The sequence below is a fragment of the Sycon ciliatum genome, chromosome 1 (assembly GCF_964019385.1).
Source record: "Sycon ciliatum chromosome 1, ocSycCili1.1, whole genome shotgun sequence".
NCBI lineage: Eukaryota > Metazoa > Porifera > Calcarea > Leucosolenida > Sycettidae > Sycon > Sycon ciliatum.
In genome coordinates, this window is record NC_088643.1 from 79829520 (window position 1) to 79846139 (window position 16620).

Here is a 16620-nt window from a genome sequence, read left to right on the forward strand (position 1 = left end):
ACTTACATGTGCACGCCCTTGCCGCACATTCACACTCCAGTACAAAACATAATTATGCAAATATGTAATGCACACAATGGGACATTCTACACTTGAAAGCAGATCAGCATTCGAACGTTTTCAGTGCCTTCAGGCTGCAACAGCATATTGCAAGAGGGCTCAATGGCCCAACCCAACATCTTCCAGTGAACACCATCGGCCATGGCAGTACAGATCATCTGACATCACTCACACCACCCACATAGAAGAGAAGCAATGTTGATACTTCATAGTTAATACGTTACAAATACTTCTGAGAGTGCATATAGGCAGTACACAAGGTTCAGGATGCATTGATCCATTCTTCTGCTTCAACTACCTTAGCTGCTCATTTGATCTATGGCTATGCATGCTGTCATCAGTGAGCCACATCATTGCGAAAGACTGATGACGGAGAGATCATTGCGCGTGTGTAGTCGCAATCCTATCAGAGAAATACGTTTGGCAAATATTGGAATACTGTGGACAAAATTGTACACAATAACCTGCCTTGAAGCAAATCTCAGAAAGACAGCGCTGTGCAGATGCATGTCAGCCGCTTCAGATTCAGGCACTTCGTGAGATCCAATATTCTTCCAACTGTACTGTTCAGCCTTCGGTGATCCACAGAGACAGACAAACAATCTGTTCCGTCCTTCCACATGAGAAACAGAGAGTGAACATGTTCCAGTTCATTCCAGTATGAAGGTGGCGGATACAGACAATGAAAGTCAGCGTTGGGCCAACATGACCAGCTTTCAGACATGGGTTCTCAGAGACCTTCGCTCATGATAATGGTATTCACCCTTGGCTACAATCCTGCAAAACACGTGAAAAGATTGCAGCAAAACAAACTGAATGTTATAATGAAGCAATTTAGGAAAACTAAGCATATCGTATTTGTAGTACAGTGAAGCTAAGATACAACACCCAGCAGGCAGGCAAACTTGCTAATATCCGATGAATTAGCATGCCTGGCCATGGCACACCGGGTAAAAAATCATGCAACCCGCATAACGTTTCCACCAGTATTGATAATCTATCGTAACGTTATTATCAAACTACATAACTACTAAGAATGTGCAACTACTAACATAAGGTACGAACGGCTTCGAAATCAAATGATTATGAGCAAGCGCGCATATATGTCTACATGTGCCATGTAGATAGAGTGTTTCATCAGGTTCAGTAGGCATGGATCCACAGTTTATTGTTCTGCTTCACCTACCGTAGCTGTGATGTACAAGTTTTAATCTCTGGCTACGCATGATGGTATTAGTGAGCCCAATGGCCCACAAAAACCGAAGTGATGAAACTTTCTGCCATGGGCAGAGGGATCATCGAGTTGCCCACTCTTGGTTATGTACTCATGTCAATACCAACTATCAGTGCACAAGTACTGCGACGCCCTCACTATGATCCATTGCAATAATATCACCAGGCACATGCATGCTACTGCACTCATTAAACCAAGAGTCGCAAATAGGAAAATCTTTGCTGTAAACCACAGCTATAAGGCGCTTTGAGTCCAGTTTTGTGGGAAAGTTGCACTGCCCGATGCACAATACCACATCGAGCGAAATTCTTTTTTTCACATAGCGTGAAGTGTCTCTCGAGAAATGCAATGCACAATGCATAGCACATCGCAGACAAATCTTGCATTGCACCTGCAGTCTAAAACTTCTTGCCAGCCAGAGCTCTTGAGTCACATGCACCAGCATGCAGGAAGTGATGCCCATCACGTGTCACCCAACCTAGAAGTGGAGCTGGACTCAATTTCCCGTGATACGCCTGTGATGGAGCTGCAACAACCAGCGATGCAAGTTTGCAGTCCAATTACTGTAATTTCACAAATGTTAAGTGTACTTTTATTTTCGGTACTTTCGGTGCGTCTGTTTCATACCTAAAATTTCAATACACCGAACAAACCCTAACACATAATCCGATAGAGAACTGCTTCTCTGTACCTAAATTATCTGTTCACCTAACCTGGCCTTTTGCTCTCATACCGAAAATATTGAGCACCTAAAATTTCTGAAATTAGAGTATGTGAAACTGGCCCGCTATGTTGCTGAGAACGTACTCAAGGCAACATTTGAGAAATTACCTTTCGAAAAAATGTTCGGTACAAACCTGGCTGGATATTGTTTAAACTTTACGGTACTGTGTGAAGAAAACAACTATTTTATTGCATAGACTAAGGAGCTATCCAGCATTATCGATAATTTTCATGAAATGAAAGAAGGATCCTCCTCCACCCACCCCCCACCCCCCTGTATTGATGTCTGTAATATCAATATTTTCGAAACGAAACTTCCCTTGACCCACCCACAAACGAAACTTTTTCTCTCCGTGTAAAAGATCGACAATTATGGACCCGGCATTATTGATAATTTTCACGAAATGAACAGTTAAGTTATGAGTAACTTGTGACCGTCCCCCACCCCCACCCCTCAACGAAAAATAGCTGGAATGGACTAGTGTTTCAGCTATCAATATTTTTCATTACGAAACCCTTCTTGACCCACCCGCCCATGAACGATTTTTTCTCGTTTCGTGTTAAAGATAGATAATTATGGACGGCCCCTAACGTGCCAGGTTCAAATGAATGGATCGTAGAAGATTGTTTGTGATATCACACGATCAGAACAGGTGACAACCAACACTACATGGCTGTATACTTGATGTGCTGCATTTGCTGCGTGCAGCGCAGGGAGTTGTAGCATCTAGGTAGACGGCACAGGCGACTGTAAAGCTAAATGGCATGGGGTTCGACCCAGGGGTTCCTGTTTCAGCCACCCTGGGGGCACCATTGGGCAGATCTGTACACGCTCGTACATGGCATTGCTAATCTGGGCCGTTCTCAGGGTCAGTAGGTCAAGGCCGTGATCGCGGGTTGCACAAATCACGGAGAACCTCCAAATCCAGACCCAAAATTCTATAAAGTATTGTGTAGTCTCCCTACAGTGTAGGTGCTATGACTCCCTGGTGCGATGTACCTGCTGGCAAATAGACAAATTGCAACCAGGCCATAATTCGGATAGAGCAGACGATCCTGTCCTGGACCCTGTTCCACATTCAAAAGTGTATCTAGACTCATAATAGTGAGGGAGGAATATTGTGGTACTGACTCCGATTTTCATGCGCTAAGAAATCATCAAGTATACCGTAAAAGCCCGTGTATAGGCCCCGGGCGTATAGAATAGCAGCCTCGATTTCCTGGGCGTATACAAGAGCACGGGCGTTATTTTGGAACCGGGTGTATACTGGGAATAGGGATAGCAGTAAGTATTGGGTATCAGTACCTGTACATGTACTGGTGTTTCTGGCATACCTGGGCGTATACATGGGCATGGGCGCTATTTTGAAACAAACGTGTTGACTTTCCCTGACTGGGCGTGTACACGGAGGGTGGGCGTAATTTCGAGTGGGCGTATACAGGGGCTTTTACGGTATGTAACTGTAAGTGATAATCACTCAAAGTACGAAGCTAACAGTAATATTCACTGGTTTGAGGGAAAGACACAAACGGGAAAGGTCTGAAGAAAAAATTGACTGTCACCACCAGGATTCGAACCAGGGACCTTCGCTTGAGGCCAGCGATGCTCTAATCACTGAGCTAACGTGTAGCCGTCATCCCAGCCGAGATCGTTCAAGATTTTCTTCAGACTTCGTAATGCACACTAACAGTATCAGCTAATGGTATATGTTATGTACTCTTTTTTGATTGTATATGCAAGCTCTACCTTGTGATGTTGAGCACTCTTCGTTTGGTGGGGGCACTCCGATCGTCTAATGTGAACCACAGTCCACCTACAGTTCTACATTTGCAACGTTGTCCAATGTGCATCGAAACGCATTGTGCATAACTGTTACAGCAGAGTGTAGATTATCCGCACTCCTCGGGCGCACGCTTTCTCCAGGGGGTTCGGATGGGGAAAAATTCGGATAAGGGAGCAATCGCACATCCATCTAAGACTTGCACATTCCTTCACGTTTCCATCATTTCTTCACAGGAATTAGACACACTCTAGCTCCTCAATATGACTCTACGGTGATACATTGTTGCTCCAACCTGTTGCAAACCATCTTGTGCACCGCTTGAATGGTGCTTGGGGTTGTCCCTTCAATTCAATGGAAACTGGCATTTCGGATAAGTGATTGTTCGGATTATCCGCACTCTACTGTATTCATATGCACGCTTTCGGTACAGTCTGGAACAGGAGATCCTAGTTCGACTCAGACTGCCCTTTCCATAATACGTTTCCCATGTACTCGCAGTTCTTTTATCGGAACATCTTTTCTTCCCAACCTCAAATCCTGTGCAACACCGGTTGGCTTTCCTCAGTTTCCTGAGTGGTGTTACCTCTCGATAGAAGCATGAGTGGCCATTCAATGTCATATTATAGTAAAAAATGTCCATAACTATCGGAGAAAGGATCGGATGTGGCTAACTAATTTGAAACTGTCCACCTCTCCTCACTGCGCTCTAGGCCCACATTTACCACACCATACCGAGGAAGTTCGTTCTTGGATAGATGCTCTACATCCTCCAGACATCTATCCAAGAACAAACTTCCTCGCTATGGTGTGGTGAATGTGAACCAAGAGTGCAGTGTGGAGGGGTGGACACTGTTGCAAATAATTTTACTACAATGTGCTAAGCAGAACAGAGGCACTAGCACCTGGGTGGAAACTATTCTGAATTTTGAATGCCAGGGAAGGCTGAAGGATACACATGAAACCACTGCCAAAGCAAACACAAATTTGAAAAGCAGTGCATGCATGCGCATGGTGGCGGTGGGAAAAAGGAGCCAAGGAAAGTGTGTACATATTTTTCTTGACTGGATGAGAATTCAAAGAAAGCTGGCAGATTCCTCTATTTCCATGATCGGCCAGTGCCTGCAGCACGAACAGTACATTGTAATACATGTATGTGCATAGACAGACAAATAAACACTAACCTGAGCATGGGTACCGCTTGTATTCGTGGTCAGGAAAGTGAAAGTACGAACGAAGGAGAAGAAGATTGTTGACCATGGCGAACAACTGCATATCCAGAGGGCACACGGCTTGCCAGAATGGGTCGGCTACATCTTCGCTAATTTTCTATCCTAACAACATTCAGCTTCGAGGTCAAGGACGACGGCATTTTTTGGAAGGAAATTTCGAATTTTGGAGAAGAAGCTTGCTTTCCGAAAAATGTTCCTTTCACGCAAGGCAGCATGCCAGGTCGAGGTCAGGCGTGTGAACCAGGTGAACTGTGTCGGCAGATCGACGTTTACGTTCCAGGCCGACAGTTTTTTGGCCAAGCCGTGAATCGCCCTCGCTCTGACTCGCCCGACTACGAAGGAGTAATTTTACAACTCTTCAGGCCAGCTACAGGCCTCTGATGCAGAGCTGCAAGTGACGGATATCGGTCATTTGCAGCCACTATTTTCAGCCTCCTGGTCGTTGCAATCTGATACATAATATACCTCCTCAGTGGGACACTTGTCCGTGGCCGTTGTACTGGAAATCTGTGGCAGAACCTTGCCATGCCAGAGGCTACACACACCCGGGTACCTATACCGGGATAGACAAATCCTTGGTGTTGCTTCTTTCATTTTTATTTGTTCTTGCTGAGAAAGAAACGTTGCTGCTTGGAAAGCTTTCTGTTCACTCCAGCGACTTTCCTCTAGTAACGTTGCTCACTGATAATGATCATAGCTCGTGATACCAATGGTGAAGAGAAGCTGGGTTTCTTGCCATTTGCAACTTCCTGGCTCTGAAAATATAGCTTGAACAAATAAGAGCTCCAAGTATTTTAGTTTTAGATTTCGATGTGCCAGACCTATCGTTACGAGATGCAGAGATGAGGAGCAAGGGAGGCGTTGGACTAATGCCAATAATGGTTTTATGGCCCAGACAACGCCAGCGATTTTCACTTGTCAAGAGGACAGTCAACAGTGGCGTGCACCGAGTCTTGAAAGGGGGGTTTCTAGAGTTGATAATTTTTTTTCTGGGGCCCCATTGTATAATTATGTATGAATTTTGTGCACATGCGCATCCCCCGAACATCCCGTCGGAGATAACGGCGAGGGCAGCCGGCTAGCGCGGCTAGGGAGGAGGGAGGGGGGGGACTCAAGATCAGGGCACCAATGAACACTGGTGCTGATGAGATGCGGGGCTCGTCCGACTGCTATCATCAGATCATGCCGGCACAAACGCGTCTGAGAGGGAACCAGGTACAGGGGTAGAAAGGACAGAAATAAGAATAAAGAGGAATGGAGGGAGGGGACGATGCCGGTTACATGGAAATGTTGGTACATGTACATGTATAATCGATAGCAGGATAAAACGGGTTACCTTTTACATACCAGCACTTCAAAAAGCATTTGCAAAAAGGGTGCAAAAGTCAATGTACTCATATACATGTTTGTCATAATTATTGAACACGTAAAAGTTTGATAGGCCTAGCTGCCCAGGCTACACTATACAGTCTATAACACTATGTCTATCAGACTATGGTACTTCACTACAAGTCCACTCCAGGCTTGTTTGTTTCATCAAAAACTGCTTACATTCGACGTCTCTTTCTTTCTGTTCTTATGACGAAGTTTTCAGCATGTATTGGCAATGTTCCACATGATTTCAATAGAGAGTTATGGACCTTGCTTCGATGGAAGCTCGCGGAAGAAAAGCGAAGCCCCGCGTCCTTGAGTCGCGGCCGGAGCAGCGCTTCGTTCTGAAGCAGCGCAAGTGGATCATGGACGCACATTTTTACGTCTTCCAGTCGACAACGTTTTTGACGAACATCTCTGCTGCGCACATGAGCGAGAACGAAAGGCTGTGGCGATCTTGATTTGAGTCAACGGTTTGGAAGGAGATATCGTCAATCATATCCTTGAACTGACTTGCATCGCGCGTGCTTGACTCAAATTTCGAGACAAACCGGATTTCTTGAACGTCATCGCCAATCCAGGAGCGAACCAGAGCTAGAGATTGATCCCTCCGTGGCTACTCTCCACTGAAGAAAAAGAGAATAATGTATTTCGAACTGCATGCAAAGCAACTCTCTCTCACTTCGAAATAAGGACATAGTCACTGTTCTGTAAACTGCCCGTCGATCGATGCGTATGCAGGATGGATAACCAATCCAGTACTACACGCTTTTCTTTTGGCAAGATTGCCCGAAAAAAGGTGGTTTCCAGACACCAAAAAACTCATACGGTGCACGCGCCTGGTCAAGTTGGAGCAGGCAGATGACAGATTATTTGAGCATTTATAGCGGAGTGGGTGGTTTGCTAAAGAGAATCGTCTCAGTACCTCATGGTTACTAGTATCTGACAAATGCCTCTTATTGCTAGTCTGCATTCAGGGGCGTACGCCGCTCGCCTCCAGGAGTGGTTCCCATGCCAACTGATGAACCAACATTCCACACAATTGTATCCCACGGAGTTTCTGCTTATTCTCCTCAGACTGGGTGAAATTTTCATCCACAAGCTGCTATACGATGTCATTGCTACGCATTTTTGATTTTAAAAGACTGAACTTTTCCCCGTTTTATGGATGTTTTGTTCAGCATGACGATTGCGTGCAGTCTTGAAAGCTGCCTAAGTTTCGAATCATCTGGAGCAAACATCACACAGGGCAAGCAGAGGCCACCATTGCACGCCGGTCAAAAGACTACCCAAGGTAACTCCTGTAACAAGGATAGTTGAAAGTGGCGCTGTTTGCCATCCATCTGGACACGCACAGGAAATGAAATCCTTCGCCTTCGGTGGCGCACAATGATTGTCGGTGACGCCGGAAATCTTTTCCGTGTCCGGCAAATGTCGGGGGACTGGATTCCACTGTGGACGTCGACTTTCAGAATATTCCTTCGAACACATATCCCTTCCAACACACTCCCATGTCACTGAAGTAACAACGGTCGCTCTACAGCTTCGCCGACGATTTCTTCCTCAGCGCTGCTCGATGCATGCAGCCTTCGCTTGCAAGTCAGGTGCGTCTCCATTCTCATCTATCTCTTGACCTTCGCCACTAGCACTGGCTACACGCTTTGCCTGCTGCTCAAAATAGCTCTGAATAGAGTGCTGGCCCTCTGGATGTCGATGCTTCATTTTTCTTTTCCACAAAGCGAAAGCATCGTCCAAAACACGACGAACTTCGTCAAAACAAACTGCAAAGGAAATTTGACTCTGAGATCGAGGAATCCGGCGATGTAGAGACTTTGTTGAACCCAGTCCAGTACACTGTGTCCCAGCACCGCTTTCACACCTGGGCTAGTCACAGTCCTCGGACCGTCACCATGGTCACTCGCGTCAGCATGGTCAGGCGCGGACTCCAGGCGCCATGCATGCACTGAGAAATAACAATGCGGTATCATTGCTACGCAATGGGCAAGGTCAAGGTGTGTTTATGGTGGTACAGGTAATGCTATGTACGCCTCTTTGGTCGCTCACACATTATCCATTGCCGGCATTGGTTACACGTTATTATCAATTTGTTATGACCTTCGCTGGTCTGCACACCCACCCACTCTACTCTCTACTCTACTCTCTGAAGTTGAGACTTTCGTTTGCCATTTCATCCGGTAGTTTGACTCTCTGAGAATATCCCTGCTACATGTACATGTATAATATAATTTATACTTTACAATTATCCTTGTACGTGTCTATCTTCTTGACACCATGACTTTCTTTGAAGGTCTTGTAGCTATGAAATGTTATTTGCTGCAGGCCATGTGTGTGGTGTGGTGTGTGTGTGTGTGTGTGCATCCGTGAATGTCCCACGCTTGGCCCGTGGGTAAATATACAGTCATGTATATGTTATATGCCACACCAATTTCGCTATCTGTATAATATTATGCAGCACAGTGGCAGGCATAGAGAGAGAGAGCGAGAGGGAGAGAGACGTTTTAATGTCTCTGATGTGAATTCTTCACTACTACATAATCTACATTGTACTTGTATGATCGAGCGTATGAGTGTGTGTGTGTGTGTGTACTTGTATGATCGAGCGTACAAGTGTGTGTGTGTGGGTGTGCATTTGCAGATTTGGTGCTTCTCTTGCGACGGGCGTATACATGGTGTGTGTGGGTGCATCCGTGAATGCCCCATGTGTGCGTAAATATACAGTCATGTACGTGTTCTGTGCCATTCAATTTCACTAACTGTATATGCAGCACAGTGGCAGGCATAGAGAGAGAGAGAGAGAGAGAGAGAGAGAGAGAGAGAGAGAGAGAAAGAGAGATACGTTTTAATAATGTGTCTGAGGTGAATTCTTCACTACTACATGTACTTGTATGATCGAGCGTACGGATGTGTGTGTGTGTGTGCGTGTGAATGTCCCACGCATAGCCACGTGCGCGGTGCCACACAATTTCATTATGTGTAGAACAGCGGCTGGTAGAGAGATAGAGACAGACAGACAGACACAGAAAGACAGAAACGGAGGGATGCTGCGCATAAAGAGCGACAGACAGAGACACAGACTCAGAGAGAAAGAGACAAAGCACAGACTGAGGAGAAAACAGACAGATACAGACAATCAGACACAGAAAGACCGAGACAGAAACAGAGGGACGCACATAATGAATGACAAAAGGAGAGACAGACACAAAGACTCAGGGAGCCAGAGACAGAGGGTCCTTAGGGAGAGACAGTGAGAAAAAAACTAAGAAAGGGAGAGGCAGATCGAGAAGGAAGAAGACACAGAGACTGAGAGAGAGACAGAAGAGAAGCAAACGGAGAAACAGCGACATAAGTACAGGGCCAAGAAGACAGACAAACATAGAGAGACAAGCAGAGAGAGACAAGCAGAGACAGACCAAGACAGGGAGACAGCTGGAGAGTTACACAGACAAACACAGATAGGCAGACAGAAAGGCCGTGACGAAGATTCAGAGAAACACAGAGAGAGAGAGAGAGAGAGAGAGAGAGAGAGAGAGAGGGGGGGGGGAGAGAGAGAAGAAGAGAAGAGAGAGAGAGACACGCGCACACGCACACACACACAGAAACAGAGAGAGAAAACTGAGAAAGAAAGAGACAGAGAACAGTGACCGAGTGAGGGACAAAGAGAGACACACAGAGAAAGACTGAAGAAGAGAAGCAGACAGAAAAACAGAGACAGACAGATGGAGACAGAGAAACAGAAAGGAAGACAGACAGACAGACAGATGGACAGACAGACAGATAGGGACAGGCACACGGACAGAACGAGATAGGCAGACAGCTAGAGAATGACAAAGACAGGCATACAGAAAAACCAAGACACAGACAGAGACACATAGACACAGAGAGAGAGAGAGAGGTAGACAGATAGATATATTAATAGAATAGAGAGACAGACAGACAGAGAAACATGTGGAGACACACAGATACGAGAGATTTCGTTCGTTGGATTTCTAATACTGAAGTAGTATAATACAAGTAGGTAGCAGCATAATGCACACAGATCTAGAGTGCTGAGAGTTGTCGAATGCGGCGAAAGCAGAGTGTAGTAGACACTACTGTACAGGAGTGAAGCAAAGCTGATTTGTTGTAATGCTGCCTGACTGCTTGCCTGTGTGCAATAATGAGGTGAACTCATAAAACAGTGAGCCGAAAAAAAATATGATTAAAAAGCCGATTCACAAACCAGGTAAAGACAGGAAGAGAAGGAAAGATATGTGCGCATATACCCTGCACCCGTGCACGCACACACACACACAAACGCAGAAGGGAGTTGATAGGTGGAGAATTGCGAAAACAGGGGACCCAGTGTGCCCTCAAGGAGATAAAGAGATAGAGATAGATAGAGAGATATTTTTGGCACAGTATATTCGGCCCTGGTTTAAATATGGCTTTGGAATTTATTTTTCATTGCAATCAGGTTCGGCCTCATTTCTCTGTGCTGTGCTAATGAGTCCACAAAGGACGAAACAGTTCTGTCCCCAGATTGGATAGATAGATAGATATAGATGAAGATAGAGAGAGAGAGAGAGAGAGAGAGAGAGAGAGAGAGAGAGAGAGAGAGAGAGAGAGGGAAAGAGAAAGACATAGGCAGCTGTCTTGGTCATTATCATCCGATGTATTCCGTGTGGCGTAGACCAGGTGTGCATTGAGAATCCTTTCACAAGGCATCGCAATAATTATAATTACGGAATTGGGCAGTAATGCTGTGCTAGTCTTGATATGTTTCACTCAGGTCATGTCTGATATCGTTGGCATAAGAGAAAATCAGTGGGTGTACATCCACTGCACTTGCAAACTTGCGTGTCTCTCTTGCGACGAATGCACATGGTACTTGGTGTCTGTGTCAATTGGCTCATTCTGTGGGCGAGTGGTCACTGCCTGAGTTCAATGTCGGAAAAGGTAAGTAGCTCTAGAGTGCAGTATAGAGAAAATTATGCCAAATACGCGGTCATTAGGAGAGACTATACCAGCAACTTCGACTCATATACTTCAATATCTAATTGGATCTGTATAGAAGACGCTGCTCAGTGGTATTGGAGTTGTGGTTGATCAACAGCGTATCTTTTAGGTACATGTGGCATCCATTGGTCTTGTGTGAGTGACACTAGGCATGAAACCGGACAACGTTGGTGAAAGGTTTCATTACCAAAGAACTTGATTGGTTTGCCATTTAGCTTCCTGTGTGGCGTCACATCGTTTCCGTGGACTGGTTTAGATTCTTGCCCACGTTTCCAGGAGTCCAGCCAATTAATAGCAGCCGAAGCTATTTGAATAGCCAGATTATGTCTTCTTATCTGCTCTGCACTCCATCCGCTTGCATCAGTAAGCAATGCAAACACGTTGTCCCCTGCACAGGCACGTGACTTCTGCAGGGAATTCCGGGAGAGCGTAAAGTAGCAGGACGAATTACCGTGAAGTTGCCACATGATCTGAGTACAATCGTAGCACATCAAGTCTTGACACTACTAGTACTTGTGACATGACCAATTCTGCTATGCTCTAATGCAGACTAGCAATAAGAGGCATTTGTCAGATACTAGTAACCATGAGGTACTGAGATGATTCTCTTCGGCAAGCCACCCACTCTGCAAAAAAATGCGCCAAAATTAATAATCCGTCATCTGCCTGCTCCAACTTGACTGTCCTCCTGACAAGTGAAAACCGCTGGCGTTGTCCGGCCATAAACACCATTATTGGCATCAATCCAACGCATTAATCCAACGCCTTCGTTGCTCCTCATCTCTGCAGCTCATACCAATAGGTCTGGCACGTCGAAAAACTAACATACTCGGAGCTACAAGCTACATTTTCAGAGACAGGGAGTTGCAAATGGCAAGAAACCCAGATTCCCTTCACCTTTGGCATCACGAGCAATGACCATTTATCAGCCAGCAATGTTTTACTAGAGCAAAGGCGCTGGCGGGAACAGAAACAGCAACGTTTCTTTCTCAGCAAAAACAAATAAAAAGGAAAGGAACAAAAAAGGATCAACACCATCTACCAGGGATTCGTCCATACCTGGTACCCAGGCCAGGTGTGTACTACCCCTGGAAAGGCTCTCCCACAGATTGCAGTACAAAAGCCACGGCCAAGTGTCCCACTGAGGTGCGGTCGCTTGCCCGGACCGCTGGGACGCGGACACCTACGAAGAGCAGCCTGTGACGTTTATTTTTTATGACAGAAAATCCGCAAAAATAGTTGGGCTTGTCCCTTTAGTAATTTCGGCTTTAGCCTTTCGCGTGGCTGACTCTCAGCCGTTTTTTTCCGGCTTGTTTCAGCCACAGCTTGTACAAGCGGCTGAAAGCCGAAATTCAAAAAATAATATTTTGAGTGCGCTTGGAGCTCCGGAGCACACCATGTAGCTAGTTGACATGATGAACTGATATATTGATGTTCTTTCTTGTGTCCGTGGAACCGTGCTATCCCTGTGCCTTTGGTTTTGACCGTGAGTCTGTCTACCCCAACTACACTGTATTCAGTTTGATTTGGATTTTGTCCAACGACCATGGATTTCTGCCGCTGTGCCTCTAGACTGCTGCGTAGATTGTTGGAGCTGTGGTTTGAGGCCAAGACAAGGCACGACCGAATTCATGAAGAAAGCCGGGTACGAAGAAGAGAGTGGTTTGCAACTGAGTTCAATCACGGCAACCGGCGGGGCAGAAAGCTCGACATCAGGAAACACCACCCGAACCATCGCGTCCATGCACACCGAACAAATAAAAAGAGCACGACTTCGCAATTCAGAATCCGGGCTTCCTTCGCTTCTTCATCAAAACTGAACACTAGAACAGTACAGTTTTAGATCGCGAACGTTCTGCTCTCCAGTTTCTTGCAAACATTGGTGTGTTTCGAGATATTCAAAATTTGGCGGGTAAGAAAAACAAGCCATTCCAGCTTTGCACTCAAGGTCTGGTGTGACCGTGTCACAGGGATCACGCAAGCCAGCTGAGCGCCAGCGATAACAAGCCCAAAGTGGCTTGTTTCGGTGTGACCGGGGCCTAAGCATGCAGGGAGTACAGTACTCAGTACGTACTTTTTCAAGCTCAACAAAAAAGGAAAGGCAAGGAAACATGACACAGGAACAAAACACAATCTGACAAATGAAAAAACAATACCTGATCTTTTTTCTCTTTACATTGCCTCACCCTGTTATGGCCCGGTTTTCTTCAGGGAGTATTGTACTACTCCCTGGTTTTCTTCTTGTTCTGGTGGGAGTTCAGGCCCCACATGTTGTGCCGGTACTCTTGTAAGTCCTGATCTGTGCGTCTTTCTCTTTGAATTTTCTCAGCCAATTAATTTTTGAGGGGGAGGGAGGGAGGGTGATGCCTGACACTGATGGGCAGTATGACCAGTCTTCAGTTTCCATGGCAACATTGTTGTTGAGATCGAAATGCGGGCGTGTTGGATTGAATAGGGCTTGAAAGTGCTACGTCACTCCATAGCAATGGCATAGCAACAATTTGAAAAATTCGAAAACTGGATCCACCTGGATCCAGTTTTTGTATGGATCCAAGCACATTTCAAGCGGTCTCACTCACAGCAAGGTGATGTTGCCAGTGAAACTGACTGATTTGGGAGGTATATTATGTATCAGATTGCAACGACCAGGAGGCTCTAAGTAGTGGCTGCAAATGACCGATATCCGTCACTTGCAGCTGTGCATCAGAGACCTGTAGCTGGCCTGAAGAGTTGTAAAATTACTCCTTCGTAGCCGGGCGAGTCCGAGCGAGGGCGATTCACGGCTTGGTCAAAAAACTGTCGGCCTGGAACGTCAACGTCGATCTGCCGACACAGTTCACCTGGTTCACACGCCTGACCTGGCATGCTGCCTTGCGTGAAAGGAACATTTTTCCGAAAGCAAGCTTCTTCTCCAAAATTCGAAATTTCCTTCCAAAAATGCCGTCGTCCTTGACCTCGAAGCTGAATGTTGTTAGGATAGAAAATTAGCGAAGATGTAGCCGACCCATTCTGGCAAGCTGTGTGCCCTCTGGATATGCAGTTGTTCGCCATGGTCAACAATCTTCTTCTCCTTCGTTCGTACTTTCACTTTCCTGACCACGAATACAAGCGGTACCCATGCTCAGGTTAGTGTTTATTTGTCTCTCTATGCACATACATGTAATACAATGTACTGTTCGTGCTGCAGGCACTGGCCGATCATGGGAATAGAGGAAGCAGCCAGCTTTCTTTGAATTCTCGTGCTTTCAACAAAAATATGTACACACTTTCCTTGGCTCCTCTTTCCCACCGCCACCATGCATGCACTGCTTTTCAAATTTGTGTTTGCTTTGGCAGTGGTTTCATGGGTATCCTTCAGCCTTCCCTGGCATTCAAAATTCAGAATAGTTTCTACCCAGGTGCTAGTGCCTCTGTTCTGCTTAGTACATTGTAGTAAAATTATTTGCAACTGTCCACCCCTCCACACTGCACTCTTGGCTCACATTCACCACACCATAGCGAAGAAGTTTGTTCTTGGATAGATGTCTGAAGGATGTAGAGCATCTATCCAAGAACGAACTTCCTCGGTATGGTGTGGTAAATGTGGGCCAAGAGCGCAGTGAGGAGAGGTGGACAGTTTCAAATTATTTAGCCACATCCGATCCTTTCTCCGATAATTATGGACATTTTTTACAATATAGCCACTCATGCTTCTATTGAGAGGTAACACCACTCAGGAAACTGAGGAAAGCCAACCGGTGTTGCACAGGATTTGAGGTTGGGAAGAAAAGATGTTCCGATAAAAGAACTGCGAGTACATGAGAAACGTGTTATGGAAAGGGCAGTCTGAGTCGAACTAGGATCTCCTGTTCCAGACTGTACCGAAAGCGTGAATATGAATAAAGTAGAATGCCAATAATCCGAACAATCACTTATCCGAAATGCCAGTTTCCATTGAATTGAAGGGACGAAAATTAGCTTCTGCTCATTTTCCCCAACCCCAAGCACCATTCAAGCGGTGCACAAGATGGTTTGCAACAGGTTGGAGCAACAATGTATCACCGTAGAGTCATATTGAGGAGCTAGAGTGTGTCTAGTTCCTGTGAAGAGAATGTGAGAAATGATGGAAACGTGAAGTAATGTGCAAGTCTTAGATGGATGTGTGACTGCTCCCTTATCCGAATTTGTCCCCATCCGAACCCCCTGGAGAAAGCGTGCGCCCGAGGGGTGCGGATAATCTATCTACACTCTGCTGTAACGCTTATGCACAATGCGTGCCGATGCACATTGGACAACGTTGCAAATGTAGAATTGTAGGTGGAATGTGGTTCACATTAGACAATCGGAGTACCCCCACCAAACGAAGAGTGCTCAACATCACAAGGTAGAGCTGGCATGTACTATCGAAAAAGAGTACATATACCATTAGCTGATGTTGTTAGTGTGCGTTACGAAGTCTGAAGAAAATGTTGAACGATCTCGGCTGGGATGACGGCTACTCCTTAGCTCAGTGATTAGAGCATCGCTGGCCTCAAGCGAAGGTCCCTGGTTCGAATCCTGGTGGTGACAGTCATTTTTTTCTTCAGACCTTTCCCGTTTGTGCCTTTCCCTCGAACCAGTGAATATTACTGTTAGCTTCGTACTTTGAGTGATTATCACTTACAGTTACATATACCAATGAAAAATATCAATTGTGCACTCATAATCATGTATAAACAATTAAAATGAAACAATTCCAGAACGTTTTCGTGTGACCATCATCAGTGGAACATCGTCACATAGTAAGAATCACTAAAACAACCAGTTATATAGCTAGAGTAACATGAAAAGAAGCGTGAGAATGCAGCACAGCTAGCGGTTATGCATAACGCGTGTAGTGTGAACCTTTGCAGTGTATCTGAGAATGGTAGCAGTAGATGAATGTGGCAGCTGTGAGTGCGTGTGAACAAAAACTGGTGAGTGCGTATTATTTAAAAAGTGTGAGTGCTACAACATTTTCGTATTAGAGCATTATTGTAAACACAACGTTAAGGATACGTTTGAATTCGTTGAAATCCTTCGTGACAACCCTATTCCGCCTACTGCCCATATGTGCTCTTTCGATGTTGTAAGCTTGTTTACAAACGTACCACTAGACGAGACAATAGATATCTGCGCGCGAAGACTATACCACAATGATGATGACATTGATCTTCCATGGTTACCGGAGACAGCATTTCGACGT

At 45.6% G+C, this 16620-nt stretch overlaps 1 long non-coding RNA gene across 1 annotated transcript; it reads right to left on the reverse strand.

The window, feature by feature from the left end:
• Positions 1 to 258: 258 nt before the first annotated feature.
• Positions 259 to 5352, reverse strand: LOC135807131 (uncharacterized). Its single transcript, XR_010551480.1, has 2 exons — positions 4983 to 5352; positions 259 to 837 (listed from the first exon to the last, which is right to left on the reverse strand). It is a non-coding gene; the product is annotated as an uncharacterized LOC135807131 (long non-coding RNA).
• Positions 5353 to 16620: the final 11268 nt, after the last annotated feature.